Source organism: Struthio camelus, chromosome 11 (assembly GCF_040807025.1).
Source record: "Struthio camelus isolate bStrCam1 chromosome 11, bStrCam1.hap1, whole genome shotgun sequence".
NCBI classification, from domain to species: Eukaryota; Metazoa; Chordata; class Aves; order Struthioniformes; family Struthionidae; genus Struthio; species Struthio camelus.
In genome coordinates, this window is record NC_090952.1 from 4,469,465 (window position 1) to 4,495,788 (window position 26,324).

The window sequence follows — 26,324 nt, forward strand, 5'->3', positions numbered from 1 at the left end:
ACGGAGTGGTTTCAGCCCCGACGGAGTGGTTTTGGTCTTGGCACAGTGCTTTCCGCCCCGACGCATTGGCTTTAGGCTCAGCGGAGTGGTTTTAGGCTCGGCGCAGTGGTTTCCGCCCTGACGGAGGGGTTTTAGCCTCAGCGGAGTGGTTTTAGTCCTGACGGAGTGGTTTTAGGCTTGGCAGAGGGGTTTTAGGCTTGGCAGAGTGGTCTTAATGTCGGCAGAGTGGTTTTGGCCCTGGTGGAGTGGTTTTCGGCCTGACACTGTGCTTTTCAGCCTGACGCAGCAGTTTCCGCCCCAGCACAGTGGTTTCAGCCCCAACGGAGTAGTTTTAGGCTTTATGGAGTGGTTTGAAGGTCAGCCGAGTGGTTTCAGCCCCGACGGGGTGGTTTCATCCGGGACGGATTCGTTTCGGTCCTGCCACAGTGGTTTCAGGCCCGACGGAGTAGTTTCAGCCTCAGCGGAGTGGTTTCGGCCTCGTCCGTGTGGTTTCAGGCTTGCCGGAGTGGTTTCGGCCCCGACGCAGTGGTTTTAGGCTCGGCGGAGTGGTTTCAGCCCCGACACAGTGGTTTTAGGCTTGATGGAGTGGTTTCAACGTCAGCCGAGGGGTTTTGGCCCTGGCGGAGTGGTTTCAGCCCCGACGCAGTGGTTTTGGTCCTGGCACAGTGGTTTCAGCCCCGACGGAGTGGTTTTAGGCTCGGCGGAGTGGTTTCAGCCCCGACACAGTGGTTTCAGGCTTGATGGAGTGGTTTCAACGTCAGGTGAGTGGTTTTGGCCCTGGCGGAGTGGTTTCAGCCCCGATGGAGTGGTTTTAGGCTTGCCGGAGTGGTTTTGGCCCTGACGGAGTGGTTTTAGGCTCGGCGGAGTGGTTGCAGCCCCGACGCAGTGGTTTTAGGCTCGGCGGAGTGGTTTCAGCACTGCTGGAGTGGTTTTGGCCCTGACGGAGTGGTTTTAGTCCTGATGCAGTGGTTTCAGCCCCGACACAGTGGTTTCAGCACCGACGCAGTGGTTTTAGGCTTGATGGAGTGCTTTCAGCCCCGACGCAGTGGTTTTACGCTCGGCAGAGTGGTTTCGGCCCCGACGGGGTGGTTTCAGGCTTGGCGGAGTGGTTTCAGCCCCGACGGAGTAGTTTTAGGCTCGGCGGAGTGGTTTCAGCCCCGATGCAGTGGTTTTAGGCTTGGCGGAGTGGTTTCAGCCCCGACGCAGTGGTTTTAGGCTTGATGGAGTGCTTTCAGCCCCGACGCAGTGGTTTTAGGCTCGGCGGAGTGGTTTTCGGCCCCGACGGGGTGGTTTCAGCACTGGTGGAGTGGTTTTGGCCCTCACGGAGTTGTTTTAGGCCTGATGGAGTGGTTTCCGCCCCGACGCAGTGGTTTTAGGCTCGGCGGAGTGGTTTCCGCCCCGACACAGTCGTTTTAGGCTTGATGGAGTGGTTTCAACGTCAGCCGAGGGGTTTTGGCCCTGGCGGAGTGGTTTCAGCCCCGACGCAGCGGTTTTGGTCCTGGCACAGTGGTTTCAGCCCCGACGCAGTGGTTTTAGGCTCGGCGGAGTGGTTTCAGTCCCGACGCAGTGGTTTTAGGCCTGATGGAGTGGTTTTAGGCTTGGTGGAGCGGTTTCAGCCCCGACGCTCTGCTTTTAGGCTCGGCGGCGTGGTTTTGGCCCTCACAGAGTGGTTTCAGGCTTGGTGGAGTGGTTTCGGCCTCGTCCGTGTGGTTTCAGGCTTGGCGGAGTGGTTTCAGCCCCGACAGAGAGGTTTTAGGCTTGATGGAGTGGTTTCAGCTCCGACGCAGTGGTTTTAGGCTTGATGGAGTGGTTTTAAGGTCAGCCGAGTGGTTTTGGCCCTGGCGGAGTGGTTTCAGCCCCGATGGAGTGGTTTTAGGCTTGCCGGAGTGGTTTCAGCACTGGTGGAGTGGTTTTGGCCCTGACGGAGTTGTTTTAGGCCTGATGCAGTGGTTTCAGCCCCGACACAGTGGTTTTAGGCTCGGCGGAGTGGTTTCAGCCCCGACGGAGTGGTTTTAGGCTTGGCGGAGTGGTTTCAGCCCCGACGCAGTGGTTTTAGGCTCGGTGGAGTGGTTTCAGCACTGGTGGAGTGGTTTTGGCCCTGACGGAGTTGTTTTAGGCTTGGCGGAGTGGTTTCAGCCCCGACGCAGTGGTTTTAGGCTTGGCGGAGTGGTTTCAGCCCCGACGCAGTGGTTTTAGGCTTGGCGGAGTGGTTTCAGCCCCGACGCAGTGGTTTTAGGCTTGATGGAGTGCTTTCAGCCCCGTCGCAGTGGTTTTACGCTCGGCAGAGTGGTTTCGGCCCCGACGGGGTGGTTTCAGGCTCGGTGGAGTGGTTTTGGCCCCGACGGAGTAGTCTTAGGCTCGGCGGAGTGGTTTCAGCCCCGACGCAGTGGTTTTAGGCTCAGCGGAGTGGTTTCAGCCCCGATGGAGTGGTTTTAGGCTTGGCGCAGTGGTCTTAATGTCGGCGGAGTGGTTTTAGCCCCGACGCAGTGGTTTTCGGCCTGACACAGTGCTTTTCAGCCTGACGGAGCAGTTTCCTCCCCAGCACAGTGGTTTCAGCCCCGACGGAGTGGTTTTAAGGCTTTATGGAGTGCTTTCAGCCCCGACACAGTGGTTTCAGGCTTGATGGAGTGGTTTCAACGTCAGGTGAGTGGTTTTGGCCCTGGCGGAGTGGTTTCAGCCCCGACGGAGTGGTTTTAGGCTTGGCGGAGTGGTTTCAGCCCCGACGGAGTGGTTTTAGGCTTGGCGCAGTGGTCTTAATGTCGGCGGAGTGGTTTCAGCCCTGACGGAGTGGTTTTCGGGGTGACACAGTGCTTTTAAGCCTGACGGAGCAGTTTCTGCCCCAGCACAGTGGTTTCAGCCCCGACGGAGTGGTTTTAAGGTCAGCCGAGTGATTTTGGCCCCGTCGGAGTTTTTTTAGGCTCGGCAGAGTGGTTTTAGGCCTGACGGAGAAGTTTCAGGCTCGGCGCAGTGGTTTCAGCCCAGACGCACTGGTTTCAGCCCTGACGCACTGTTTTTAGGCTTGATGGAGTGGTTTTGGCCCTGACGGAGTTTTTTGTCCCCGGCAGAGTGGTTTCAGCCCCGACGCAGCGGTTTTAGGCTTGGCGGAGTGATTTTCGCCCTGACGGAGTTGTTTTAGGCTCGGCAGAGTGATTTCGGCCCCGACGGGGTGGTTTCAGGCTCGGCGCAGTGGTTTCGGCCCCGACGCAGTGGTTTCAGGCTCGGCGGAGTGGTTTCAACCCCGACGCAGTCGTTTTAGGCTCGGCGGCGTGGTTTCAGCCCCGATGGAGTGGTTTTAGGCTTGGCGCAGTGGTCTTAATGTCGGCGGAGTGGTTTCAGCCCCGACGGAATGGTTTCAGGCTCGGCGGAGTGGTTTCAGCTCCGACGCAGAGGTTTTAGGCTTGATGGAGTGGTTTCAACATCAGCCGAGTGGTTTTAGCCCTGGCGGAGTGGTTTCAAACCCGATGGAGTGGTTTTTGGCTTGCCGGAGTGGTTTCAGCACTGGTGGAGTGGTTTTGGCCCTGACGGAGTTGTTTTAGGCCTGATTCAGTGGTTTCAGCCCCGACGCAGTGGTTTTAGGCTTGGCGGAGTGGTTTCAGCCCCGACAGAGTGGTTTTAGGCTCGGTGGAGTGGTTTCAGCCCCGACGGAGTGGTTTTAGGCTCTGCGGAGTGGTTTTGGCCCTGACGGAGTGGTTTTAGCCCCGGCGGAGTGGTTTTAGGCTTGGCGCAGTGGTTTCGGCCCCGACGGAGTTGTTTTAGGCTCGGTGGAGTGGTTTCAGCCCCAACGGAGTGGTTTTAAGGTCAGCGGAATGGTTTTGGCCCTCGCGGAGTCGTTTCAGCCCTGACGCACTGGTTTTAGGCTTGATGGAGTGGATTTCCCCCTGACGGAGTGGTTTTAGCCCCGACGGAATGGTTTCGGCCCCGACGGAGTGGTTTTAGGCTTGGCAGAGTGATTTCAGCCCCGACGGAGTGGTTTTAGGCTTGGCGCAGTGGTTTTAATGTCGGCGGAGTGGTTTTGGCCCTGGTGCAGTGGTTTTCAGCGTGACGCAGTGCTTTTCAGCCTGACGGAGTGGTTTCAGCCCCGACGGAGTGGTTTTGGTCTTGGCACAGTGCTTTCCGCCCCGACGCATTGGCTTTAGGCTCAGCGGAGTGGTTTTAGGCTCGGCGCAGTGGTTTCCGCCCTGACGGAGGGGTTTTAGCCTCAGCGGAGTGGTTTTAGTCCTGACGGAGTGGTTTTAGGCTTGGCAGAGGGGTTTTAGGCTTGGCAGAGTGGTCTTAATGTCGGCAGAGTGGTTTTGGCCCTGGTGGAGTGGTTTTCGGCCTGACACAGTGCTTTTCAGCCTGACGCAGCAGTTTCCGCCCCAGCACAGTGGTTTCAGCCCCAACGGAGTAGTTTTAGGCTTTATGGAGTGGTTTGAAGGTCAGCCGAGTGGTTTCAGCCCCGACGGGGTGGTTTCATCCGGGACGGATTCGTTTCGGTCCTGCCACAGTGGTTTCAGGCCCGACGGAGTAGTTTCAGCCTCAGCGGAGTGGTTTCGGCCTCGTCCGTGTGGTTTCAGGCTTGCCGGAGTGGTTTCGGCCCCGACGCAGTGGTTTTAGGCTCGGCGGAGTGGTTTCAGCCCCGATGGAGTGGTTTTAGGCTTGATGGAGTGGTTTCAACGTCAGCCGAGGGGTTTTGGCCCTGGCGGAGTGGTTTCAGCCCCGACGCAGTGGTTTTGGTCCTGGCACAGTGGTTTCAGCCCCGACGGAGTGGTTTTAGGCTCGGCGGAGTGGTTTCAGCCCCGACACAGTGGTTTCAGGCTTGATGGAGTGGTTTCAACGTCAGGTGAGTGGTTTTGGCCCTGGCGGAGTGGTTTCAGCCCCGATGGAGTGGTTTTAGGCTTGCCGGAGTGGTTTTGGCCCTGACGGAGTGGTTTTAGGCTCGGCGGAGTGGTTGCAGCCCCGACGCAGTGGTTTTAGGCTCGGCGGAGTGGTTTCAGCACTGCTGGAGTGGTTTTGGCCCTGACGGAGTGGTTTTAGTCCTGATGCAGTGGTTTCAGCCCCGACACAGTGGTTTCAGCACCGACGCAGTGGTTTTAGGCTTGATGGAGTGCTTTCAGCCCCGACGCAGTGCTTTTACGCTCGGCAGAGTGGTTTCGGCCCCGACGGGGTGGTTTCAGGCTTGGCGGAGTGGTTTCAGCCCCGACGGAGTAGTTTTAGGCTCGGCGGAGTGGTTTCAGCCCCGACGCAGCGGTTTTAGGCTTGATGGAGTGGTTTCAGCCCCGACGCAGTGGTTTTAGGCTCGGCGGAGTGCTTTCAGCCCCGACGCAGTGGTTTTAGGCTCGGCGGAGTGGTTTTATGGCCCCGACGGGGTGGTTTCAGCACTGGTGGAGTGGTTTTGGCCCTCACGGAGTTGTTTTAGGCCTGATGGAGTGGTTTCCGCCCCGACGCAGTGGTTTTAGGCTCGGCGGAGTGGTTTCCGCCCCGACACAGTCGTTTTAGGCTTGATGGAGTGGTTTCAACGTCAGCCGAGGGGTTTTGGCCCTGGCGGAGTGGTTTCAGCCCCGACGCAGCGGTTTTGGTCCTGGCACAGTGGTTTCAGCCCCGACGCAGTGGTTTTAGGCTCGGCGGAGTGGTTTCAGTCCCGACGCAGTGGTTTTAGGCCTGATGGAGTGGTTTTAGGCTTGGTGGAGCGGTTTCAGCCCCGACGCTCTGCTTTTAGGCTCGGCGGCGTGGTTTTGGCCCTCACAGAGTGGTTTCAGGCTTGGTGGAGTGGTTTCGGCCTCGTCCGTGTGGTTTCAGGCTTGGCGGAGTGGTTTCAGCCCCGACAGAGAGGTTTTAGGCTTGATGGAGTGGTTTCAGCTCCGACGCAGTGGTTTTAGGCTTGATGGAGTGGTTTTAAGGTCAGCCGAGTGGTTTTGGCCCTGGCGGAGTGGTTTCAGCCCCGATGGAGTGGTTTTAGGCTTGCCGGAGTGGTTTCAGCACTGGTGGAGTGGTTTTGGCCCTGACGGAGTTGTTTTAGGCCTGATGGAGTGGTTTCAGCCCCGACACAGTGGTTTTAGGCTCGGCGGAGTGGTTTCAGCCCCGACGGAGTGGTTTTAGGCTTGGCGGAGTGGTTTCAGCCCCGACGCAGTGGTTTTAGGCTCGGTGGAGTGGTTTCAGCACTGGTGGAGTGGTTTTGGCCCTGACGGAGTTGTTTTAGGCTTGGCAGAGTGGTTTCAGCCCCGACGCAGTGGTTTTAGGCTTGGCGGAGTGGTTTCAGCCCCGACGCAGTGGTTTTAGGCTCGGCGGAGTGGTTTCAGCCCCGACGCAGTGGTTTTAGGCTTGGCGCAGTGGTCTTAATGTCGACGGAGTGGTTTCAGCCCTGACGCAGTGGTTTTCGGGGTGACACAGTGCTTTTAAGCCTGACGGAGCAGTTTCTGCCCCAGCACAGTGGTTTCAGCCCCAACGGAGTGGTTTTAAGGTCAGCATAGTGGTATTGGCCCTGGCGGAGTGGTTTCAGCCTCGATGGAATGGTTTTAGGCTTGCCAGAGTGGTTTTGGCCCTGACGGAGTGGTTTTGGCCCTGACGGAGTTGTTTTAGGCCTGATGGAGTGGTTTCAGCCCCAACGGAGTGGTTTTAAGGTCAGCGGAATGGTTTTGGCCCTCGCGGAGTCGTTTCAGCCCTGACGCACTGGTTTTAGGCTTGATGGAGTGGATTTCCCCCCGACGGAGTGGTTTCAGCCCCGACGGAATTGTTTCGGCCCCGACGGAGTGGTTTTAGGCTTGGCAGAGTGATTTCAGCCCCGACGGAGTGGTTTTAGGCTTGGCGCAGTGGTTTTAATGTCGGCGGAGTGGTTTTGGCCCTGGTGCAGTGGTTTTCAGCGTGACGCAGTGCTTTTCAGCCTGACGGAGTGGTTTCAGCCCCGACGGAGTGGTTTTGGTCTTGGCACAGTGCTTTCCGCCCCGACGCATTGGCTTTAGGCTCAGCGGAGTGGTTTTAGGCTCGGCGCAGTGGTTTCCGCCCTGACGGAGGGGTTTTAGCCTCAGCGGAGTGGTTTTAGTCCTGACGGAGTGGTTTTAGGCTTGGCAGAGGGGTTTTAGGCTTGGCAGAGTGGTCTTAATGTCGGCAGAGTGGTTTTGGCCCTGGTGGAGTGGTTTTCGGCCTGACACTGTGCTTTTCAGCCTGACGCAGCAGTTTCCGCCCCAGCACAGTGGTTTCAGCCCCAACGGAGTAGTTTTAGGCTTTATGGAGTGGTTTGAAGGTCAGCCGAGTGGTTTCAGCCCCGACGGGGTGGTTTCATCCGGGACGGATTCGTTTCGGTCCTGCCACAGTGGTTTCAGGCCCGACGGAGTAGTTTCAGCCTCAGCGGAGTGGTTTCGGCCTCGTCCGTGTGGTTTCAGGCTTGCCGGAGTGGTTTCGGCCCCGACGCAGTGGTTTTAGGCTCGGCGGAGTGGTTTCAGCCCCGACACAGTGGTTTTAGGCTTGATGGAGTGGTTTCAACGTCAGCCGAGGGGTTTTGGCCCTGGCGGAGTGGTTTCAGCCCCGACGCAGTGGTTTTGGTCCTGGCACAGTGGTTTCAGCCCCGACGGAGTGGTTTTAGGCTCGGCGGAGTGGTTTCAGCCCCGACACAGTGGTTTCAGGCTTGATGGAGTGGTTTCAACGTCAGGTGAGTGGTTTTGGCCCTGGCGGAGTGGTTTCAGCCCCGATGGAGTGGTTTTAGGCTTGCCGGAGTGGTTTTGGCCCTGACGGAGTGGTTTTAGGCTCGGCGGAGTGGTTGCAGCCCCGACGCAGTGGTTTTAGGCTCGGCGGAGTGGTTTCAGCACTGCTGGAGTGGTTTTGGCCCTGACGGAGTGGTTTTAGTCCTGATGCAGTGGTTTCAGCCCCGACACAGTGGTTTCAGCACTGACGCAGTGGTTTTAGGCTTGATGGAGTGCTTTCAGCCCCGACGCAGTGCTTTTACGCTCGGCAGAGTGGTTTCGGCCCCGACGGGGTGGTTTCAGGCTTGGCGGAGTGGTTTCAGCCCCGACGGAGTAGTTTTAGGCTCGGCGGAGTGGTTTCAGCCCCGACGGAGTGGTTTTAGGCTTGGCGGAGTGGTTTCAGCCCCGACGCAGTGGTTTTAGGCTTGATGGAGTGCTTTCAGCCCCGACGCAGTGGTTCTAGGCTCGGCGGAGTGGTTTTATGGCCCCGACGGGGTGGTTTCAGCACTGGTGGAGTGGTTTTGGCCCTCACGGAGTTGTTTTAGGCCTGATGGAGTGGTTTCCGCCCCGACGCAGTGGTTTTAGGCTCGGCGGAGTGGTTTCCGCCCCGACACAGTCGTTTTAGGCTTGATGGAGTGGTTTCAACGTCAGCCGAGGGGTTTTGGCCCTGGCGGAGTGGTTTCAGCCCCGACGCAGCGGTTTTGGTCCTGGCACAGTGGTTTCAGCCCCGACGCAGTGGTTTTAGGCTCGGCGGAGTGGTTTCAGTCCCGACGCAGTGGTTTTAGGCCTGATGGAGTGGTTTTAGGCTTGGTGGAGCGGTTTCAGCCCCGACGCTCTGCTTTTAGGCTCGGCGGCGTGGTTTTGGCCCTCACAGAGTGGTTTCAGGCTTGGTGGAGTGGTTTCGGCCTCGTCCGTGTGGTTTCAGGCTTGGCGGAGTGGTTTCAGCCCCGACAGAGAGGTTTTAGGCTTGATGGAGTGGTTTCAGCTCCGACGCAGTGGTTTTAGGCTTGATGGAGTGGTTTTAAGGTCAGCCGAGTGGTTTTGGCCCTGGCGGAGTGGTTTCAGCCCCGATGGAGTGGTTTTAGGCTTGCTGGAGTGGTTTCAGCACTGGTGGAGTGGTTTTGGCCCTGACGGAGTTGTTTTAGGCCTGATGCAGTGGTTTCAGCCCCGACACAGTGGTTTTAGGCTTGGCGGAGTGGTTTCAGCCCCGACGGAGTGGTTTTAGGCTTGGCGGAGTGGTTTCAGCCCCGACGCAGTGGTTTTAGGCTCGGTGGAGTGGTTTCAGCACTGGTGGAGTGGTTTTGGCCCTGACGGAGTTGTTTTAGGCTTGGCGGAGTGGTTTCAGCCCCGACGCAGTGGTTTTAGGCTTGGCGGAGTGGTTTCAGCCCCGACGCAGTGGTTTTAGGCTTGGCGGAGTGGTTTCAGCCCCGACGCAGTGGTTTTAGGCTTGGCGCAGTGGTCTTAATGTCGGCGGAGTGGTTTCAGCCCTGACGGAGTGGTTTTCGGGGTGACACAGTGCTTTTAAGCCTGACGGAGCATTTTCTGCCCCAGCACAGTGGTTTCAGCCCCGACGGAGTGGTTTTAAGGTCAGCCGAGTGATTTTGGCCCCGTCGGAGTTTTTTTAGGCTCGGCAGAGTGGTTTTAGGCCTGACGGAGAAGTTTCAGGCTCGGCGCAGTGGTTTCAGCCCAGACGCACTGGTTTCAGCCCTGACGCACTCTTTTTAGGCTTGATGGAGTGGTTTTGGCCCTGACGGAGTTTTTTTGTCCCCGGCAGAGTGGTTTCAGCCCCGACGCAGCGGTTTTAGGCTTGGCGGAGTGATTTTCGCCCTGACGGAGTTGTTTTAGGCTCGGCAGAGTGATTTCGGCCCCGACGGGGCGGTTTCAGGCTCGGCGCAGTGGTTTCGGCCCCGACGGGGTGGTTTCAGGCTCGGCGCAGTGGTTTCGGCCCCGACGCAGTGGTTTCAGGCTCGGCGGAGTGGTTTCAACCCCGACGCAGTCGTTTTAGGCTCGGCGGCGTGGTTTCAGCCCCGATGGAGTGGTTTTAGGCTTGGCGCAGTGGTCTTAATGTCGGCGGAGTGGTTTCAGCCCCGACGGAATGGTTTCAGGCTCGGCGGAGTGGTTTCAGCCCCGACGCAGTGGTTTTAGGCTCGGCGGAGTGCTTTTCAGCCCCGATGGAGTGGTTTTAGGCTTGGCGCAGTGTTTTTAATGTCGGCGGAGTGGTTTTGGCCCTGGTGGAACGCTTTCAGCCCCGACTGATTGGTTTTGGCCCTGGTGGAGTGGTTTTCGGCCTGACACAGTGCTTTTCAGCCTGACGGAGTGGTTTCTGCCCCGACGGAGTGGTTTTGGTCCTGGCACAGTGGTTTCCGCCCCGACGCAGTGGCTTTAGGCTCGGCGGAGTGGTTTTAGGCCTGACGCAGTGGTTTTCGCCCTGGCCGGTCAGTTTTAGCCCTGACGGAGTGCTTTTCGGCTTGGTGGAGTGGTTTTGGCCCTGAGGGAGTTGTTTTAGGCTCGGCAGAGTGGTTTCAGCCCCGACAAAGTGTTTTTACGCTCGGCGGAGTGTTTTTAGGCTCGGCACAGTACTTTCGGCCCCGACGGTGTGGTTTCGGCCCCGACGGAGCGGTTTTCAGGCTTGGCAGAGTGGTTTTAAGGTCAGCCGAGTGGTTTTGGCGCTGGCGGAGTGGTTTTAATGTCAGCCGAGTGGTTTTGGCGCTGGCGGAGTGGTTTCAGCCCCGACACAGTGGTTTTAGGCTTGATGGAGTGGTTTCAACGTCAGCCGAGGGGTTTTGGCCCTGGCGGAGTGGTTTCAGCCCCGACGCAGCGGTTTTGGTCCTGGCACAGTGGTTTCAGCCCCGACGCAGTGGTTTTAGGCTCGGCGGAGTGGTTTCAGCCCCGACGCAGTGGTTTCAGGCTCGGCGGAGTGCTTTTCAGCCCCGATGGAGTGGTTTTAGGCTTGGCGCAGTGTTTTTAATGTCGGCGGAGTGGTTTTGGCCCTGGTGGAACGCTTTCAGCCCCGACTGATTGGTTTTGGCCCTGGTGGAGTGGTTTTCGGCCTGACACAGTGCTTTTCAGCCTGACGGAGTGGTTTCTGCCCCGACGGAGTGGTTTTGGTCCTGGCACAGTGGTTTCCGCCCCGACGCAGTGGCTTTAGGCTCGGCGGAGTGGTTTTAGGCCTGACGCAGTGGTTTTCGCCCTGGCCGGTCAGTTTTAGCCCTGACGGAGTGCTTTTCGGCTTGGTGGAGTGGTTTTGGCCCTGAGGGAGTTGTTTTAGGCTCGGCAGAGTGGTTTCAGCCCCGACAAAGTGTTTTTACGCTCGGCGGAGTGTTTTTAGGCTCGGCACAGTACTTTCGGCCCCGACGGTGTGGTTTCGGCCCCGACGGAGCGGTTTTCAGGCTTGGCAGAGTGGTTTTAAGGTCAGCCGAGTGGTTTTGGCGCTGGCGGAGTGGTTTTAATGTCAGCCGAGTGGTTTTGGCGCTGGCGGAGTGGTTTCAGCCCCGACACAGTGGTTTTAGGCTTGATGGAGTGGTTTCAACGTCAGCCGAGGGGTTTTGGCCCTGGCGGAGTGGTTTCAGCCCCGACGCAGCGGTTTTGGTCCTGGCACAGTGGTTTCAGCCCCGACGCAGTGGTTTTAGGCTCGGCGGAGTGGTTTCAGCCCCGACACAGTGGTTTCAGGCTTGATGGAGTGGTTTCAACGTCAGGTGAGTGGTTTTGGCCCTGGCGGAGTGGTTTCAGCCCCGACGGAGTGGTTTTAGGCTGGCCGGAGTGGTTTTGGCCCTGATGGAGTGGTTTTAGGCTCGGCGGAGTGCTTTCAGCCCTGACGGAGTGCTTTCAGCCCTGACGGAGTGCTTTCAGCCCTGACGGAGTGGTTTCAGCCCTGACGGAGTGGTTTTAGGCTCGGCGGAGTGGTTTCAGCCCCGACGGAGTGGTTTCAGCCCCGGCGGAGTGGTTTTAGGCTCGACGGAGTGGTTTCAGCCCCGACGGAGTGGTTTCAGCCCCGACGCAGTGGTTTCAGCCCCGACGCAGTGGTTTCAGCCCCGACGCAGTGGTTTCAGCCCCGACGCAGTGGTTTCAGCCCCGACGCAGTGGTTTCAGCCCCGAAGCAGTGGTTTCAGCCCCGACGCAGTGGTTTCAGCCCCGACGCAGTGGTTTCAGCCCCGACGCAGTGGTTTCAGCCCCGACGCAGTGGTTTCAGCCCCGACGCAGTGGTTTCAGGCTCAGCGGAGTGGTTTCAGCCCCGATGGAGTGGTTTTAGGCTTGGCGCAGTGGTCTTAATGTCGGCGGAGTGGTTTTAGCCCCGACGCAGTGGTTTTCGGCCTGACACAGTGCTTTTCGGCCTGACACAGTGCTTTTCAGCCTGACGGAGCAGTTTCCTCCCCAGCACAGTGGTTTCAGCCCCGACGGAGTGGTTTTAGGCTCGGCGGAGTGGTTTCAGCCCCGACACAGTGGTTTCAGGCTTGATGGAGTGGTTTCAACGTCAGGTGAGTGGTTTTGGCCCTGGCGGAGTGGTTTCAGCCCCGATGGAGTGGTTTTAGGCTTGGCGGAGTGGTTTCAGCCCCGACGCAGTGGTTTTAGGCTTGATGGAGTGGTCTTAATGTCAGCTGAGTGGTTTTGGCCCTGGCGGAGTGCTTTCAGCCCCGACGCAGTGGTTTTAGGCTCGGCGGATTGGTTTCAGCACTGGTGGAGTGGTTTTGGCCCTGACGGAGTTGTTTTAGGCCTGATGCAGTGGTTTCAGCCCCGACGCAGTGGTTTTAGGCTTGGCGGAGTGGTTTCAGCCCCGACAGAGAGGTTTTAGGCTCGGCGGAGTGGTTTCAGCCCCGACGGAGTGGTTTTAGGCTTGGCGCAGTGGTCTTAATGTCGGCGGAGTGGTTTCAGCCCTGACGGAGTGGTTTTCGGGGTGACACAGTGCTTTTAAGCCTGACGGAGCAGTTTCTGCCCCAGCACAGTGGTTTCAGCCCCGACGGAGTGGTTTTAAGGTCAGCCGAGTGATTTTGGCCCCGTCGGAGTTTTTTTAGGCTCGGCAGAGTGGTTTTAGGCCTGACGGAGAGGTTTCAGGCTCGGCGCAGTGGTTTCAGCCCAGACGCACTGGTTTCAGCCCTGACGCACTCTTTTTAGGCTTGATGGAGTGGTTTTGGCCCTGACGGAGTTTTTTTGTCCCCGGCAGAGTGGTTTCAGCCCCGACGCAGCGGTTTTAGGCTTGGCGGAGTGATTTTCGCCCTGACGGAGTTGTTTTAGGCTCGGCAGAGTGATTTCGGCCCCGACGGGGTGGTTTCAGGCTCGGCGCAGTGGTTTCGGCCCCGACGCAGTGGTTTCAGGCTCGGCGGAGTGGTTTCAACCCCGACGCAGTCGTTTTAGGCTCGGCGGCGTGGTTTCAGCCCCGACGGAGTGGTTTTGGTCCTGGCACAGTGGTTTCAGCCCCGACGCAGTGGTTTTAGGCTCGCTGGAGTGGTTTTAATGTCAGCCGAGTGGTTTTGGCCCTGGCGGAGTGGTTTCAGCCCCGACGCAGCGGTTTTGGTCCTGGCACAGTGGTTTCAGCCCCGACGCAGTGGTTTTAGGCTCGGCGGAGTGGTTTCAGTCCCGACGCAGTGGTTTTAGGCCTGATGGAGTGGTTTTAGGCTTGGTGGAGCGGTTTCAGCCCCGGCGCTCTGCTTTTAGGCTCGGCGGCGTGGTTTTGGCCCTCACAGAGTGGTTTCAGGCTTGATGGAGTGGTTTCAGGCTTGGCGGAGTGGTTTCAGCCCCGACAGAGAGGTTTTAGGCTTGATGGAGTGGTTTCAGCTCCGACGCAGTGGTTTTAGGCTTGATGGAGTGGTTTTAAGGTCAGCCGAGTGGTTTTGGCCCTGGCGGAGTGGTTTCAGCCCCGATGGAGTGGTTTTAGGCTTGCCGGAGTGGTTTCAGCACTGGTGGAGTGGTTTTGGCCCTGACGGAGTTGTTTTAGGCCTGATGCAGTGGTTTCAGCCCCGACACAGTGGTTTTAGGCTCGGCGGAGTGGTTTCAGCCCCGACGGAGTGGTTTTAGGCTTGGCGGAGTGGTTTCAGCCCCGACGCAGTGGTTTTAGGCTCGGTGGAGTGGTTTCAGCACTGGTGGAGTGGTTTTGGCCCTGACGGAGTTGTTTTAGGCTTGGCGGAGTGGTTTCAGCCCCGACGCAGTGGTTTTAGGCTTGGCGGAGTGGTTTCAGCCCCGACGCAGTGGTTTTAGGCTTGGCGGAGTGGTTTCAGCCCCGACGCAGTGGTTTTAGGCTTGGCGCAGTGGTCTTAATGTCGACGGAGTGGTTTCAGCCCTGACGCAGTGGTTTTCGGGGTGACACAGTGCTTTTAAGCCTGACGGAGCAGTTTCTGCCCCAGCACAGTGGTTTCAGCCCCAACGGAGTGGTTTTAAGGTCAGCCGAGTGGTATTGGCCCTGGCGGAGTGGTTTCAGCCTCGATGGAATGGTTTTAGGCTTGCCAGAGTGGTTTTGGCCCTGACGGAGTGGTTTTGGCCCTGACGGAGTTGTTTTAGGCCTGATGGAGTGGTTTCAGCCCCGACGCAGTGGTTTTAGGCTTGATGGAGTGGTTTTAAGGTCAGCCGAGTGGTATTGGCCCTGGCGGAGTGGTTTCAGCCTCGATGGAATGGTTTTAGGCTTGCCGGAGTGGTTTTGGCCCTGACGGAGTGGTTTTGGCCCTGACGGAGTGGTTTTGGCCCTGACGGAGTTGTTTTAGGCCTGATGCAGTGGTTTCAGCCCCGACGCAGTGGTTTTAGGCTCGGCGGAGTGGTTTTAGGCTTGGCGGAGTGGTTTCAGCCCCGACGCAGTGGTTTTAGGCTCGCTGGAGTAGTCTTAATGTCAGCTGAGTGGTTTTGGCCCTGGCGGAGTGCTTTCAGCCCCGATGGAGTGGTTTTAGGCTTGCCGGAGTGGTTTCAGCACTGGTGGAGTGGTTTTGGCCCTGACGGAGTTGTTTTAGGCCTGATGCAGTGGTTTCAGCCCCGACGCAGTGGTTTTAGGCTTGGCGGAGTGGTTTTGGCCCCGACAGAGAGGTTTTATGCTTGGCGGAGTGGTTTCAGCCCCGACGCAGTGGTTTTAGGCTTGGCGCAGTGGTCTTAATGTCGGCGGAGTGGTTTCAGCCCTGACGGAGTGGTTTTCGGGGTGACACAGTGCTTTTAAGCCTGACGGAGCGGTTTCTGCCCCAGCACAGTGGTTTCAGCCCCGACGGAGTGGTTTTAAGGTCAGCCGAGTGATTTTGGCCCCGTCGGAGTTTTTTTAGGCTCGGCAGAGTGGTTTTAGGCCTGACGGAGAGGTTTCAGGCTCGGCGCAGTGGTTTCAGCCCAGACGCACTGGTTTCAGCCCTGACGCGCTGTTTTTAGGCTTGATGGAGTGGTTTCGGCCCCGACGGAGTGGTTTCGGCCCCGACGGAGTGGTTTCGGCCCCGACGGAGTGGTTTCGGCCCCGACAGAGTGGTTTTAGGCTTGGCAGAGTGATTTCAACCCCGACGGAGTGGTTTTAGGCTCGGCGCAGTGGTTTTAATGTCGGCGGCGTGGTTTCGGCCCCGACGGAGCGGTTTTCAGGCTTGGCAGAGTGGTTTTAAGGTCAGCCGAGTGGTTTTGGCGCTGGCGGAGTGGTTTTAATGTCAGCCGAGTGGTTTTGGCGCTGGCGGAGTGGTTTCAGCCCCGACACAGTGGTTTTAGGCTTGATGGAGTGGTTTCAACGTCAGCCGAGGGGTTTTGGCCCTGGCGGAGTGGTTTCAGCCCCAACGCAGCGGTTTTGGTCCTGGCACAGTGGTTTCAGCCCCGACGCAGTGGTTTTAGGCTCGGCGGAGTGCTTTCAGCCCCGACTGATTGGTTTTAGGCTCGGCGGAGTGGTTTCAGCACTGGTGGAGTGGTTTTGGCCCTGACGGAGTGGTTTTAGTCCTGATGCAGTGGTTTCTGCCCTGACACATTGGTTTCAGCCCTGACGCAGTGGTTTTAGGCTTGATGGAGTGCTTTCAGCCCCGACGCAGTGGTTTTACGCTCGGCAGAGTGGTTTCGGCCCCGACGGGGTGGTTTCAGGCTTGGCGGAGTGGTTTCCGCCCCGACGCAGTGGCTTTAGGCTCGGCGGAGTGGTTTCAGCCCCGATGGAGTGGTTTTAGGCTTGGCGCAGTGGTCTTAATGTCGGCGGAGTGGTTTCAGCCCCGACGGAATGGTTTCAGGCTCGGCGGAGTGGTTTCAGCTCCGACGCAGAGGTTTTAGGCTTGATGGAGTGGTTTCAACATCAGCCGAGTGGTTTTAGCCCTGGCGGAGTGGTTTCAGCCCCGATGGAGTGGTTTTAGGCTTGCCGGAGTGGTTTCAGCACTGGTGGAGTGGTTTTGGCCCTGACGGAGTTGTTTTAGGCCTGATGCAGTGGTTTCAGCCCCGACGCAGTGGTTTTAGGCTTGGCGGAGTGGTTTCAGCCCCGACAGAGAGGTTTTAGGCTTGGCGGAGTGGTTTCAGCCCCGACGGAGTGGTTTTAGGCTCGGTGGAGTGGTTTCAGCCCCGACGGAGTGGTTTTAGGCTCTGCGGAGTGGTTTTGGCCCTGACGGAGTGGTTTTAGCCCCGGCGGAGTGGTTTTAGGCTTGGCGCAGTGGTTTCGGCCCCGACGGAGTTGTTTTAGGCTCGGTGGAGTGGTTTCAGCCCCAACGGAGTGGTTTTAAGGTCAGCGGAATGGTTTTGGCCCTCGCGGAGTCGTTTCAGCCCTGACGCACTGGTTTTAGGCTTGATGGAGTGGATTTCCCCCTGACGGAGTGGTTTCAGCCCCGACGGAATGGTTTCGGCCCCGACGGAGTGGTTTTAGGCTTGGCAGAGTGATTTCAGCCCCGACGGAGTGGTTTTAGGCTTGGCGCAGTGGTTTTAATGTCGGCGGAGTGGTTTTGGCCCTGGTGCAGTGGTTTTCAGCGTGACGCAGTGCTTTTCAGCCTGACGGAGTGGTTTCAGCCCCGACGGAGTGGTTTTGGTCTTGGCACAGTGCTTTCCGCCCCGACGCATTGGCTTTAGGCTCAGCGGAGTGGTTTTAGGCTCGGCGCAGTGGTTTCCGCCCTGACGGAGGGGTTTTAGCCTCAGCGGAGTGGTTTTAGTCCTGACGGAGTGGTTTTAGGCTTGGCAGAGGGGTTTTAGGCTTGGCAGAGTGGTCTTAATGTCGGCAGAGTGGTTTTGGCCCTGGTGGAGTGGTTTTCGGCCTGACACAGTGCTTTTCAGCCTGACGCAGCAGTTTCCGCCCCAGCACAGTGGTTTCAGCCCCAACGGAGTAGTTTTAGGCTTTATGGAGTGGTTTGAAGGTCAGCCGAGTGGTTTCAGCCCCGACGGGGTGGTTTCATCCGGGACGGATTCGTTTCGGTCCTGCCACAGTGGTTTCAGGCCCGACGGAGTAGTTTCAGCCTCAGCGGAGTGGTTTCGGCCTCGTCCGTGTGGTTTCAGGCTTGCCGGAGTGGTTTCGGCCCCGACGCAGTGGTTTTAGGCTCGGCGGAGTGGTTTCAGCCCCGACACAGTGGTTTTAGGCTTGATGGAGTGGTTTCAACGTCAGCCGAGGGGTTTTGGCCCTGGCGGAGTGGTTTCAGCCCCGACGCAGCGGTTTTGGTCCTGGCACAGTGGTTTCAGCCCCGACGGAGTGGTTTTAGGCTCGGCGGAGTGGTTTCAGCCCCGACACAGTGGTTTCAGGCTTGATGGAGTGGTTTCAACGTCAGGTGAGTGGTTTTGGCCCTGGCGGAGTGGTTTCAGCCCCGATGGAGTGGTTTTAGGCTTGCCGGAGTGGTTTTGGCCCTGACGGAGTGGTTTTAGGCTCGGCGGAGTGGTTGCAGCCCCGACGCAGTGGTTTTAGGCTCGGCGGAGTGTTTTTAGGCTCGGCACAGTACTTTCGGCCCCGACGGTGTGGTTTCGGCCCCGACGGAGCGGTTTTCAGGCTTGGCAGAGTGGTTTTAAGGTCAGCCGAGTGGTTTTGGCGCTGGCGGAGTGGTTTTAATGTCAGCCGAGTGGTTTTGGCGCTGGCGGAGTGGTTTCAGCCCCGACACAGTGGTTTCAGGCTTGATGGAGTGGTTTCAACGTCAGCCGAGGGGTTTTGGCCCTGGCAGAGTGGTTTCAGCCCCGACGCAGCGGTTTTGGTCCTGGCACAGTGGTTTCAGCCCCGACGCAGTGGTTTTAGGCTCGGCGGAGTGGTTTCAGCCCCGACGCAGTGGTTTTAGGCTCGGCGGAGTGCTTTTCAGCCCCGATGGAGTGGTTTTAGGCTTGGCGCAGTGTTTTTAATGTCGGCGGAGTGGTTTTGGCCCTGGTGGAACGCTTTCAGCCCCGACTGATTGGTTTTGGCCCTGGTGGAGTGGTTTTCGGCCTGACACAGTGCTTTTCAGCCTGACGGAGTGGTTTCTGCCCCGACGGAGTGGTTTTGGTCCTGGCACAGTGGTTTCCGCCCCGACGCAGTGGCTTTAGGCTCGGCGGAGTGGTTTTAGGCCTGACGCAGTGGTTTTCGCCCTGGCCGGTCAGTTTTAGCCCTGACGGAGTGCTTTTCGGCTTGGTGGAGTGGTTTTGGCCCTGAGGGAGTTGTTTTAGGCTCGGCAGAGTGGTTTCAGCCCCGACAAAGTGTTTTTACGCTCGGCGGAGTGTTTTTAGGCTCGGCACAGTACTTTCGGCCCCGACAGTGTGGTTTCGGCCCCGACGGAGCGGTTTTCAGGCTTGGCAGAGTGGTTTTAAGGTCAGCCGAGTGGTTTCGGCCCCGACGGGGTGGTTTCAGGCTTGGCGGAGTGGTTTCAGCCCCGACGGAGTAGTTTTAGGCTCGGCGGAGTGGTTTCAGCCCCGACGCAGCGGTTTTAGGCTTGATGGAGTGGTTTCAGCCCCGACGCAGTGGTTTTAGGCTTGATGGAGTGCTTTCAGCCCCGACACAGTGGTTTTAGGCTCGGCGGAGTGGTTTTTGGCCCCGACGGGGTGGTTTCAGCACTGGTGGAGTGGTTTTGGCCCTAACGGAGTTGTTTTAGGCCTGATGGAGTGGTTTCCGCCCCGACGCAGTGGTTTTAGGCTCGGCGGAGTGGTTTCCGCCCCGACACAGTCGTTTTAGGCTTGATGGAGTGGTTTCAACGTCAGCCGAGGGGTTTTGGCCCTGGCGGAGTGGTTTCAGCCCCGACGCAGCGGTTTTGGTCCTGGCACAGTGGTTTCAGCCCCGACGCAGTGGTTTTAGGCTCGGCGGAGTGGTTTCAGTCCCGACGCAGTGGTTTTAGGCCTGATGGAGTGGTTTTAGGCTTGGTGGAGCGGTTTCAGCCCCGACGCTCTGCTTTTAGGCTCGGCGGCGTGGTTTTGGCCCTCACAGAGTGGTTTCAGGCTTGATGGAGTGGTTTCAGGCTTGGCGGAGTGGTTTCAGCCCCGACAGAGAGGTTTTAGGCTTGATGGAGTGGTTTCAGCTCCGACGCAGTGGTTTTAGGCTTGATGGAGTGGTTTTAAGGTCAGCCGAGTGGTTTTGGCCCTGGCGGAGTGGTTTCAGCCCCGATGGAGTGGTTTTAGGCTTGCCGGAGTGGTTTCAGCACTGGTGGAGTGGTTTTGGCCCTGACGGAGTTGTTTTAGGCCGGATGCAGTGGTTTCAGCCCCGACACAGTGGTTTTAGGCTCGGCGGAGTGGTTTCAGCCCCGACGGAGTGGTTTTAGGCTTGGCGGAGTGGTTTCAGCCCCGACGCAGTGGTTTTAGGCTCGGTGGAGTGGTTTCAGCACTGGTGGAGTGGTTTTGGCCCTGACGGAGTTGTTTTAGGCTTGGCGGAGTGGTTTCAGCCCCGACGCAGTGGTTTTAGGCTTGGCGGAGTGGTTTCAGCCCCGACGCAGTGGTTTTAGGCTCGGCGGAGTGGTTTCAGCCCCGACGCAGTGGTTTTAGGCTTGGCGCAGTGGTCTTAATGTCGACGGAGTGGTTTCAGCCCTGACGCAGTGGTTTTCGGGGTGACACAGTGCTTTTAAGCCTGACGGAGCAGTTTCTGCCCCAGCACAGTGGTTTCAGCCCCAACGGAGTGGTTTTAAGGTCAGCCGAGTGGTATTGGCCCTGGCGGAGTGGTTTCAGCCTCGATGGAATGGTTTTAGGCTTGCCAGAGTGGTTTTGGCCCTGACGGAGTGGTTTTGGCCCTAACGGTGTTGTTTTAGGCCTGATGGAGTGGTTTCAGCCCCGACGCAGTGGTTTTAGGCTTGGCGGAGTGGTTTCAGCCCCGACGCAGTGGTTTTAGGCTCGCTGGAGTGGTCTTAATGTCAGCTGAGTGGTTTTGGCCCTGGCGGAGTGCTTTCAGCCCCGACGGAGTGGTTTTAGGCTCGGCGGAGTGGTTTCAGCACTGGTGGAGTGGTTTCAGCCCTGACGGAGTTGTTTTAGGCCTGATGCAGTGGTTTCAGCCCCGACGCAGTGGTTTTAGGCTTGGCGGAGTGGTTTCAGCCCCGACAGAGAGGTTTTAGGCTCGGCGGAGTGGTTTCAGCCCCGACGCAGTGGTTTTAGGCTTGGCGCAGTGGTCTTAATGTCGACGGAGTGGTTTCAGCCCTGACGCAGTGGTTTTCGGGGTGACACAGTGCTTTTAAGCCTGACGGAGCAGTTTCTGCCCCAGCACAGTGGTTTCAGCCCCGACGGAGTGGTTTTAAGGTCAGCCGAGTGGTATTGGCCCTGGCGGAGTGGTTTCAGCCTCGATGGAATGGTTTTAGGCTTGCCAGAGTGGTTTTGGCCCTGACGGAGTGGTTTTGGCCCTGACGGAGTTGTTTTAGGCCTGATGGAGTGGTTTCAGCCCCGACGCAGTGGTTTTAGGCTTGATGGAGTGGTTTTAAGGTCAGCCGAGTGGTATTGGCCCTGGCGGAGTGGTTTCAGCCTCGATGGAATGGTTTTAGGCTTGCCGGAGTGGTTTTGGCCCTGACGGAGTGGTTTTGGCCCTGACGGAGTGGTTTTGGCCCTGACGGAGTTGTTTTAGGCCTGATGCAGTGGTTTCAGCCCCGACGCAGTGGTTTTAGGCTCGGCGGAGTGGTTTCAGCCCCGACGGAGTGGTTTTAGGCTTGGCGGAGTGGTTTCAGCCCCGACGCAGTGGTTTTAGGCTCGCTGGAGTAGTCTTAATGTCAGCTGAGTGGTTTTGGCCCTGGCGGAGTGCTTTCAGCCCCGATGGAGTGGTTTTAGGCTTGCCGGAGTGGTTTCAGCACTGGTGGAGTGGTTTTGGCCCTGACGGAGTTGTTTTAGGCCTGATGCAGTGGTTTCAGCCCCGACGCAGTGGTTTTAGGCTTGGCGGAGTGGTTTCAGCCCCGACAGAGAGGTTTTAGGCTTGGCGGAGTGGTTTCAGCCCCGACGCAGTGGTTTTAGGCTTGGCGCAGTGGTCTTAATGTCGGCGGAGTGGTTTCAGCCCTGACGGAGTGGTTTTCGGGGTGACACAGTGCTTTTAAGCCTGACGGAGCGGTTTCTGCCCCAGCACAGTGGTTTCAGCCCCGACGGAGTGGTTTTAAGGTCAGCCGAGTGATTTTGGCCCCGTCGGAGTTTTTTTAGGCTCGGCAGAGTGGTTTTAGGCCTGACGGAGAGGTTTCAGGCTCGGCGCAGTGGTTTCAGCCCAGACGCACTGGTTTCAGCCCTGACGCGCTGTTTTTAGGCTTGATGGAGTGGTTTTGGCCCTGACGGAGTGGTTTCGGCCCCGACGGAGTGGTTTCGGCCCCGACGGAGTGGTTTCGGCCCCGACAGAGTGGTTTTAGGCTTGGCAGAGTGATTTCAACCCCGATGGAGTGGTTTTAGGCTTGGCGCAGTGGTTTTAATGTCGGCGGCGTGGTTTCGGCCCCGACGGAGCGGTTTTCAGGCTTGGCAGAGTGGTTTTAAGGTCAGCCGAGTGGTTTTGGCGCTGGCGGAGTGGTTTTAATGTCAGCCGAGTGGTTTTGGCGCTGGCGGAGTGGTTTCAGCCCCGACACAGTGGTTTTAGGCTTGATGGAGTGGTTTCAACGTCAGCCGAGGGGTTTTGGCCCTGGCGGAGTGGTTTCAGCCCCAACGCAGCGGTTTTGGTCCTGGCACAGTGGTTTCAGCCCCGACGGAGTGGTTTTAGGCTCGGCGGAGTGCTTTCAGCCCCGACTGATTGGTTTTAGGCTCGGCGGAGTGGTTTCAGCACTGGTGGAGTGGTTTTGGCCCTGACGGAGTGGTTTTAGTCCTGATGCAGTGGTTTCTGCCCTGACACATTGGTTTCAGCCCTGACGCAGTGGTTTTAGGCTTGATGGAGTGCTTTCAGCCCCGACGCAGTGGTTTTACGCTCGGCAGAGTGGTTTCGGCCCCGACGGGGTGGTTTCAGGCTTGGCGGAGTGGTTTCCGCCCCGACGCAGTGGCTTTAGGCTCGGCGGAGTGGTTTCAGCCCCGATGGAGTGGTTTTAGGCTTGGCGCAGTGGTCTTAATGTCGGCGGAGTGGTTTCAGCCCCGACGGAATGGTTTCAGGCTCGGCGGAGTGGTTTCAGCTCCGACGCAGAGGTTTTAGGCTTGATGGAGTGGTTTCAACATCAGCCGAGTGGTTTTAGCCCTGGCGGAGTGGTTTCAGCCCCGATGGAGTGGTTTTAGGCTTGCCGGAGTGGTTTCAGCACTGGTGGAGTGGTTTTGGCCCTGACGGAGTTGTTTTAGGCCTGATGCAGTGGTTTCAGCCCCGACGCAGTGGTTTTAGGCTTGGCGGAGTGGTTTCAGCCCCGACAGAGAGGTTTTAGGCTTGGCGGAGTGGTTTCAGCCCCGACGGAGTGGTTTTAGGCTCTGCGGAGTGGTTTTGGCCCTGACGGAGTGGTTTTAGCCCCGGCGGCGTGGTTTTAGGCTTGGCGCAGTGGTTTCGGCCCCGACGGAGTTGTTTTATGCTCGGTGGAGTGGTTTCAGCCCCAACGGAGTGGTTTTAAGGTCAGCGGAATGGTTTTGGCCCTCGCGGAGTCGTTTCAGCCCTGACGCACTGGTTTTAGGCTTGATGGAGTGGATTTCCCCCTGACGGAGTGGTTTCAGCCCCGACGGAATGGTTTCGGCCCCGACGGAGTGGTTTTAGGCTTGGCAGAGTGATTTCAGCCCCGACGGAGTGGTTTTAGGCTTGGCGCAGTGGTTTTAATGTCGGCGGAGTGGTTTTGGCCCTGGTGCAGTGGTTTTCAGCGTGACGCAGTGCTTTTCAGCCTGACGGAGTGGTTTCAGCCCCGACGGAGTGGTTTTGGTCTTGGCACAGTGCTTTCCGCCCCGACGCATTGGCTTTAGGCTCAGCGGAGTGGTTTTAGGCTCGGCGCAGTGGTTTCCGCCCTGACGGAGGGGTTTTAGCCTCAGCGGAGTGGTTTTAGTCCTGACGGAGTGGTTTTAGGCTTGGCAGAGGGGTTTTAGGCTTGGCAGAGTGGTCTTAATGTCGGCAGAGTGGTTTTGGCCCTGGTGGAGTGGTTTTCGGCCTGACACAGTGCTTTTCAGCCTGACGCAGCAGTTTCCGCCCCAGCACAGTGGTTTCAGCCCCAACGGAGTAGTTTTAGGCTTTATGGAGTGGTTTGAAGGTCAGCCGAGTGGTTTCAGCCCCGACGGGGTGGTTTCATCCGGGACGGATTCGTTTCGGTCCTGCCACAGTGGTTTCAGGCCCGACGGAGTAGTTTCAGCCTCAGCGGAGTGGTTTCGGCCTCGTCCGTGTGGTTTCAGGCTTGCCGGAGTGGTTTCGGCCCCGACGCAGTGGTTTTAGGCTCGGCGGAGTGGTTTCAGCCCCGACACAGTGGTTTTAGGCTTGATGGAGTGGTTTCAACGTCAGCCGAGGGGTTTTGGCCCTGGCGGAGTGGTTTCAGCCCCGACGCAGCGGTTTTGGTCCTGGCACAGTGGTTTCAGCCCCGACGGAGTGGTTTTAGGCTCGGCGGAGTGGTTTCAGCCCCGACACAGTGGTTTCAGGCTTGATGGAGTGGTTTCAACGTCAGGTGAGTGGTTTTGGCCCTGGCGGAGTGGTTTCAGCCCCGATGGAGTGGTTTTAGGCTTGCCGGAGTGGTTTTGGCCCTGACGGAGTGGTTTTAGGCTCGGCGGAGTGGTTGCAGCCCCGACGCAGTGGTTTTAGGCTCGGCGGAGTGTTTTTAGGCTCGGCACAGTACTTTCGGCCCCGACGGTGTGGTTTCGGCCCCGACGGAGCGGTTTTCAGGCTTGGCAGAGTGGTTTTAAGGTCAGCCGAGTGGTTTTGGCGCTGGCGGAGTGGTTTTAATGTCAGCCGAGTGGTTTTGGCGCTGGCGGAGTGGTTTCAGCCCCGACACAGTGGTTTCAGGCTTGATGGAGTGGTTTCAACGTCAGCCGAGGGGTTTTGGCCCTGGCAGAGTGGTTTCAGCCCCGACGCAGCGGTTTTGGTCCTGGCACAGTGGTTTCAGCCCCGACGCAGTGGTTTTAGGCTCGGCGGAGTGGTTTCAGCCCCGACGCAGTGGTTTTAGGCTCGGCGGAGTGCTTTTCAGCCCCGATGGAGTGGTTTTAGGCTTGGCGCAGTGTTTTTAATGTCGGCGGAGTGGTTTTGGCCCTGGTGGAACGCTTTCAGCCCCGACTGATTGGTTTTGGCCCTGGTGGAGTGGTTTTCGGCCTGACACAGTGCTTTTCAGCCTGACGGAGTGGTTTCTGCCCCGACGGAGTGGTTTTGGTCCTGGCACAGTGGTTTCCGCCCCGACGCAGTGGCTTTAGGCTCGGCGGAGTGGTTTTAGGCCTGACGCAGTGGTTTTCGCCCTGGCCGGTCAGTTTTAGCCCTGACGGAGTGCTTTTCGGCTTGGTGGAGTGGTTTTGGCCCTGAGGGAGTTGTTTTAGGCTCGGCAGAGTGGTTTCAGCCCCGACAAAGTGTTTTTACGCTCGGCGGAGTGTTTTTAGGCTCGGCACAGTACTTTCGGCCCCGACAGTGTGGTTTCGGCCCCGACGGAGCGGTTTTCAGGCTTGGCAGAGTGGTTTTAAGGTCAGCCGAGTGGTTTCGGCCCCGACGGGGTGGTTTCAGGCTTGGCGGAGTGGTTTCAGCCCCGACGGAGTAGTTTTAGGCTCGGCGGAGTGGTTTCAGCCCCGACGCAGCGGTTTTAGGCTTGATGGAGTGGTTTCAGCCCCGACGCAGTGGTTTTAGGCTTGATGGAGTGCTTTCAGCCCCGACACAGTGGTTTTAGGCTCGGCGGAGTGGTTTTTGGCCCCGACGGGGTGGTTTCAGCACTGGTGGAGTGGTTTTGGCCCTCACGGAGTTGTTTTAGGCCTGATGGAGTGGTTTCCGCCCCGACGCAGTGGTTTTAGGCTCGGCGGAGTGGTTTCCGCCCCGACACAGTCGTTTTAGGCTTGATGGAGTGGTTTCAACGTCAGCCGAGGGGTTTTGGCCCTGGCGGAGTGGTTTCAGCCCCGACGCAGCGGTTTTGGTCCTGGCACAGTGGTTTCAGCCCCGACGCAGTGGTTTTAGGCTCGGCGGCGTGGTTTCAGCCCCGACGGAGTGGTTTTGGTCCTGGCACAGTGGTTTCAGCCCCGACGCAGTGGTTTTAGGCTCGCTGGAGTGGTTTTAATGTCAGCCGAGTGGTTTTGGCCCTGGCGGAGTGGTTTCAGCCCCGACGCAGCGGTTTTGGTCCTGGCACAGTGGTTTCAGCCCCGACGCAGTGGTTTTAGGCTCGGCGGAGTGGTTTCAGTCCCGACGCAGTGGTTTTAGGCCTGATGGAGTGGTTTTAGGCTTGGTGGAGCGGTTTCAGCCCCGACGCTCTGCTTTTAGGCTCGGCGGCGTGGTTTTGGCCCTCACAGAGTGGTTTCAGGCTTGATGGAGTGGTTTCAGGCTTGGCGGAGTGGTTTCAGCCCCGACAGAGAGGTTTTAGGCTTGATGGAGTGGTTTCAGCTCCGACGCAGTGGTTTTAGGCTTGATGGAGTGGTTTTAAGGTCAGCCGAGTGGTTTTGGCCCTGGCGGAGTGGTTTCAGCCCCGATGGAGTGGTTTTAGGCTTGCCGGAGTGGTTTCAGCACTGGTGGAGTGGTTTTGGCCCTGACGGAGTTGTTTTAGGCCTGATGCAGTGGTTTCAGCCCCGACACAGTGGTTTTAGGCTCGGCGGAGTGGTTTCAGCCCCGACGGAGTGGTTTTAGGCTTGGCGGAGTGGTTTCAGCCCCGACGCAGTGGTTTTAGGCTCGGTGGAGTGGTTTCAGCACTGGTGGAGTGGTTTTGGCCCTGACGGAGTTGTTTTAGGCTTGGCGGAGTGGTTTCAGCCCCGACGCAGTGGTTTTAGGCTTGGCGGAGTGGTTTCAGCCCCGACGCAGTGGTTTTAGGCTTGGCGGAGTGGTTTCAGCCCCGACGCAGTGGTTTTAGGCTTGGCGCAGTGGTCTTAATGTCGACGGAGTGGTTTCAGCCCTGACGCAGTGGTTTTCGGGGTGACACAGTGCTTTTAAGCCTGACGGAGCAGTTTCTGCCCCAGCACAGTGGTTTCAGCCCCAACGGAGTGGTTTTAAGGTCAGCCGAGTGGTATTGGCCCTGGCGGAGTGGTTTCAGCCTCGATGGAATGGTTTTAGGCTTGCCGGAGTGGTTTTGGCCCTGACGGAGTGGTTTTGGCCCTGACGGAGTTGTTTTAGGCCTGATGGAGTGGTTTCAGCCCCGACGCAGTGGTTTTAGGCTCGGCGGAGTGGTTTTAAGGTCAGCCGAGTGGTATTGGCCCTGGCGGAGTGGTTTCAGCCTCGATGGAATGGTTTTAGGCTTGCCGGAGTGGTTTTGGCCCTGACGGAGTGGTTTTGGCCCTGACGGAGTGGTTTTAGGCTCGGCGGAGTGGTTTCAGCCCCGACGGAGTGGTTTTAGGCTCGGCGGA